This window comes from Hippoglossus stenolepis, chromosome 2, assembly GCF_022539355.2.
Source record: "Hippoglossus stenolepis isolate QCI-W04-F060 chromosome 2, HSTE1.2, whole genome shotgun sequence".
Lineage (NCBI taxonomy): Eukaryota > Metazoa > Chordata > Actinopteri > Pleuronectiformes > Pleuronectidae > Hippoglossus > Hippoglossus stenolepis.
In genome coordinates, this window is record NC_061484.1 from 1,168,144 (window position 1) to 1,174,310 (window position 6,167).

Genomic DNA, 6,167 nt, shown 5'->3' on the forward strand with positions numbered 1-6,167 from the left:
TTTTCAGTCACAGCACAGTTTTGGCTCTTTGGAGAGATTTGGGTTTCAGATTCAGTCTTCCACTTCATCTCTCAGTGTGGCCACAGCCCTGTAAACTTCTTCATTTCAAACAGTCAGCTCTCAAGAGATATTTCTGAAAGCACTGTGACCCTAATGTCATTTCACTATACTCCACAGAGGGTGCCCAGTGGGGATGGTTTTAAGAGCAGCAACATTGTTTTCATAGACTTTTTGAAAATGAGCACCAGAATTTGGATGATACACTGCCTGTTTCAACACAAACCATGGCATCTGGTGAGAGAGCGAGGAGAATATTGGTTGTTCATGGAGACCAGGTACTGCCAGAGCTCATAACGCATTCCTGTTATGAAAGACTCCAAGATGATATCAACATCCAGCATGTACTGCGAGATGGAACAGATGAGAAGGGGAATGATGATGGAGGAGTTGGGAGAAAATGTCTCTTGTAATTCTGCAAAGAATTTTACGATCAATGCACAACACAAAGTGCAATATTTTCAAAGTACCTGTCGGGAGGCATGATTTTGGACAGCCGAATAGCAGCTTTTAAATGGGTGAAGGAGAGATATCTTCTTGTGAAGACGAGGGACCTTTTCCAAAAGGCAATGTCAATTTTTATAACATCTTTCGAGAGCTACAGTCAATCATTGAGCAAATATCACACATAACCCTTCTAATGAACATCTTGAACTGCTTCTCTGTACGTGACACCTGATGTCAGATGGTAGTGATAATGATGCTATCCACAGTTGATTTTTTTGGTAACACACATAGTGGTACACTTCACCATTCACTTCATATCAAAAGCGTATTTGCTCTTTATTTGTTATTATTATACATTTTGTATTCTGCATGATAACGTTCTAAAACCACTAGGCCAACAACTAAGAGTTTTCCCTCAATAGCCTCCTAATTACTGTTTATTGATGCTAAGTAAGGACGTTGTTGTGTATGACTTACAATCTTAATATACTTTGCTCAGTGTGGGCCTTTTGAAGTAGTGGTACAAAAATTATATTTATTCTACCTTTTGTTATGGCATTGCCCAAGTTTCAGCACATTAGCAAATCATTTTTCGATCACTATCTTTTAGGCCTGAGATAATTATTTGTAGTTGCCGCCATGTTCCTGGTGTTACAAAGTAAACAATAATACCTCAATTAGATAACTGTCTTTTTTTATAGACATGAAATCCATTTGGTAAATTTTTGCAGTAAAGATGCCAATGTTGATCAAATAAAAAAACTCTTATTTGTAAAATACAGTTATAACTACTTAGTCTGACACTGCAGCTATAAACTGTTAAGTGTAGCAGCAGAGTCACATCACATATCAGTGGATGAGAGGAGAGTTGACAACAAGGAAAGGATTCGGTGGAGAAGCAAAAAGCTGTCACATTTCAGATTTAACCTGATGCTAGAAGAGAACAGCTTTGGGGGGATTTCATTTTGACAGATTGCTCTAGAAAATCTCTTATTTATCTTTTATTTAGTCTGTTTTAGCTTTTGCAATTATCTGCTGGTTTGGCAACCCTTGTGACTAACAAGAACAGACTGATGGAGATTTTAAAACTCTGCCAGAATACCATCTGCTCTAACTTGAATAATAATCCACTATGTTTATGAAGTTGGAGCCACTCAGAGGGCAAATGCCATTTCGGCTGACACTCACCCTCTTCACCCAGAGTTTTGTCTCTTGCCAATATGAAGAAAGAACACCTCCCTAAGGAGGAATGAGCAGTCTTTTTAGAAGTATTTTTTTTTTACTAGTATTAGCAGCACTTTTTCAATTTCATTGTATTTTCATGTGTATGTCTATGTATTTTTTGGTTTGTGTTTATTATTTTGTCTTATATATTGTTACATCCGCCAAGGACATTATGTTTTCATCTGCTTTTGCTTGTTTGTTAGCAAGATTACGCAAAAACTACTTGACCGATTTCCATGAAATTTGGTGGAGGGGTAGGCATGACTGCAAAAAGAACGCATTGCATTTTCAAGCAGATTCATATAAACTCTTTAACATAGCATTATAGAAAGTTAAGCTTTTTGGAGGTATATGCTCTTTCTGAACTCCCTTCTAGTTTATAATGTGTGCACTGGTGTTTACAACTGCAAGTCAAATTGCCCTTTGGGGATAAAAAAGATCATCCATCCAGCCTTATGACATTATTGAGGCAATCCACAAACTTGTAGTGCGACGAAGGTGGCAGCCTCTGGAGGTAGGACTTCTATCAACAAACTCACAACTTTAAGTGCACCACAAGAGTGAGGCTGCCTACAGCCAGATCTAATGTTAAAGATCAAAGTAAGAGCTCTGCAGATACTGAGCTGACACGTGTCATTTCATGTAAATAATTGTTAACAATGGTGTTTGCACAAATCTATTACTCCACACTTGCATCCAACTCTTAAATAAAGAAGAATTCCCACAGTACACGAAAAGACAATAACAAAAAATAATAGTTCAGCTACAGATAAAATTGCACAGACTTTAAAATGCAGCAAAATGTAAACACTATGTAAAAACTATCATAGATAATATCAGAGGGGGGGGGGGTTCTGTAAGTGCTTTATTGAGAAGAAGCAGTTAGGTTAGGTTTTCTTAGGTTTAGGATGTCTGTTCATCTGTCCAAGCTGCACAATAATCAAGTCAACAATGCTCATCTGAAATAATCCATACATTTATTTTTCTTTATCTACTCCACCAATCATTTCACCCTCCCCTTTTCCTGTTTATCTTTGGTGTTTGTCTTATTCCTCTTTTCCATTCTTTCTCTCATTCCTTCTGTTCATATAACTCCCACATTATCTGACCTGAGTTTCAGAGAGTTTACAAGTGCAAATCTGCTGGGATAATCTCTCTCTCTCTCTCTCCATCCCCTACCTTTCCCCTTCTCCCATCTAATCCCCCTCTCTCCTCTGGGATTAAAAAAGAGAGAGGGATGAATAAAAGAAAGACAGTTGCATGGATGCCACCGTCTGTGAGACAACAACACGCTCACATGGACATCTGTGGTGAAAAAATTGGAAAACTAAAAATGTTCCCTTGCCATCGTCTCCAAGTGTGTGTCTCTGTAAATATATCAGTAAGAGTTCAGTCTAGACCTGCACTACATGAAAGTGCCCTGAGATAATATATGATGTCATTTGACTGTGAATAAATGTAAATTGACTTGACATAGAAGTGAGATAAGCAGGTACGGAAGACCAGAAAGGTGGCAGCAGTGTGCTGTGCTGTGCTGTCTTTATTTATACCACCACTGGGCATTGCCATTGATAAAAATAGACAAGTAGACACATGGGCTTTGTTATTATTACAGGCTAACAATGAAACCAACCAAAGATTTAATTTGGCCAAACATAGAAATTTAGTGGTAATTTAGCAGTCCCAACTTCTTTTAATAGAGCTTTGTCATGTACATTAATTTAGCAGTGGTGCCTCACAAGCAAGAATAATATCATCAGTGTTGGAGGATATGTGAAATTAAAAAGATCTTAATAATATCTGCTTACTTTTTATTTATATTTACATTAGTTTAGTTCATTTAAAACAAATGTTTTGGAGCCAGCAGAAATTAGAAATATAATGTATATATGTCTGTTGTACTGAACTCGAACTGATACCGTAAATGCAACCTGCATCTCCAACCAAATTTATGAATTGTATCTAAGAAACCAACAGAAATTAATACATTAAACAGTATTTCAATCAAGTTTTCCACTTGGTCTTTCATCATTTGAGGTTTGCAGTTACTGAAGAACTAGCTTCACCAACTGCCTTTATTAATGAGCTTTTTATTAAGAGCTTTGAAACTTTGAACTCAGTATGCAAACAGCAGTACTTCCCACAAGCATCTGTTTAGCGCTTTTAGCTTAAATGTGAGGTGGCTGATGGATTCAGTAACTAACACATAAGCAGATACCCTTAGCCACTGGAGTGATGGATGGAGGGAGAGTGAAGGTCTTATGTGTGTTGTTAACAATAAGCCTATTGATTTCAAGTTCACAACTTCTCAGTCTTTCACGGTCTTTCTTCCTGTGTCTTCCATCTCTCCTATCTCACGCGCCTCTCATTTGTCCCCTCTCCTTTCTGTCTGTTGGGTAACATTTTTTTATCGATTTCCCTCCTCACCTATCTGACTTCCCTACATTTGTGCTGACTGTCTCACTACATAAAAGGCAATAAACAATTATCAATTGCAATGAGAAGAATAATTCCAGGGAAAATAGGGGGTCTACCTCTGACATGTCTTGGTAGAGTGAAGTTCAATGTGATTGGTTGACATGGGTTTGGTTTCATTTGAGCAACTGCTTTATCAGAATCTATCCAACCATTGATTTTGGCAAACCAACTTAGAGATTTAGTTTTTTGAGTCTCAGGTCTTTGCTCCTCATATTTCATGACAACTTCCCCTCAATTTGTATGCCTAAAATAACATTAAAATGACACACAGCTGCCCAAGCAATGGATTAAAAAGTCTATATCTCCACCATGTTCTTTTCTTAGTTGATTTAAAGTAAACCTACTTCAAGTCTGAAGTGTAAGGGGAGACATGGAAATAGCCTGTCATTATGTATACATTTCCCTTTTCTTCCTGAGTACCATGATACAATGTCAACAAAAGTCAGTTTATTTCCCTGCAGCACTGCAACCATGTGCTGTTGACTTGTCACTGAAACAGAAATATGACAGCAGTATCTCCATCACAACCAAATGAGAGTTACACTGGTGCCCACAGTGTCACTAAGTAAGAATTTATGCTGATTATTTTACATCCTTTGTGCTGCCAAAACACTGAAGCAGACGGCAAGCTGCATTTTAAAAAGATGTGAAACACAAAAACAGCACCTGGAATCACACTGACCTTAACACTTGTTTTTTCTTGTCATGCATCATAAAAAGTAGCATTTGTAATCTCACATTTACCATTGTGGAAATAAAATAAAAAAGGCTAATAATAAGGCTCTGTTGAATGCTGAGCAACCATCCTCACCCCCTCTGACTGACACACACACACACACACACACACACACACACACACACACACACACACACACACACACACACACACACACACACACACACACACACACACACACAGAATTGCTGTCAGTCCTTCAGCGGAAACAGCTTTTCCTCAAGAGCTGCCTTCCAAAAGCACTTGACAGGAACAAAAATTGGCAATTCATTGCTTCACTTGTTCATTTTCCCCACTTTTCCTTCTCTCTTTTTTATTGATTGCAATCACTTGTTTGCTGCACGTGTTCAAATTGCAGAGCATGTTTTCTTCCGTTTTTATTTTCTGAACTGCGAGAAGAATGGCCCAATCAAGGCAAATTGGTGTTAATCTTCTTATTCTTTAATGAGATGAAGGGTGAGAAACAGAAAGAACAATTTCAGCAAAAATGAACAAGATAGAAAGCTAACTATACTGAAGAGACAGCCGAGAGGCAGATAGATAAAAGCTATACAGTGATGGAGTGAGAAACAGATGAAGGCACAGACAAGAAGAAGGTTTGAGTTGAACCTACCAACTTGATGAGCGGTCTAGCAGATGAGTGGAACTGATCTGCTGTTAAGTCGTGTCATTCCCTTCTGTACTTTCCAAGCTAAGGACAGAAAAAAAGGAAAAGTATAACATCAGAAACAAGTTATTTCCAATATGCTTGTCGGTTCCAGACAGTGTAGTTCATTTTTGACACAGTACGACCATATCTTAGAATTTTTTTATTTCTTCTTATTAGCAAAGTTGTGACAATGGAAAAGACAATAACAACTGGAACACTTTAAGCCCTTTGGCACGGCAAGAACCCCATTGGTTGAATTAAGACAAGGGAAAAATCCCCATTACCATTGTTTCAAAGAACCCAATGTTGACTTTGGGTTGACTATGAATGTAAACAGCAAAAAAAATGACATGCCACCATTCAAAACATCCTCTCCGACCCTCCCCCAGTTTTCAGTGACATACAAAGACATGATTCTTCTGTCTTCTACAGGGCTACATATGCTGTTTAAGTAAACAACTGGTGCTATATGCATAACCGCAGGAGGTCTCTCGGCAGGAAATGCTAAACATATCTAATGAGACTGTAAGCAAGTTTTTCTTTATTTCCTTTTACTGTGAAACTGGTTCATCTGAC

General features: G+C 38.0%; 1 protein-coding gene across 1 annotated transcript in view; it reads right to left on the minus strand.

Moving 5' to 3' along the window:
* The window catches only part of tenm3 (teneurin transmembrane protein 3), a 172,884-nt gene extending 167,271 nt beyond the window's left edge, over nt 1-5,613 (minus strand). Inside the window, exon 1 of the mRNA XM_047342763.1 lies at nt 5,556-5,613. The gene's annotated coding sequence lies outside the window, so the exon portion shown is untranslated. The remainder of the gene's footprint in view (nt 1-5,555) is intronic.
* Between the last annotated feature and the right edge of the window lie 554 nt (nt 5,614-6,167).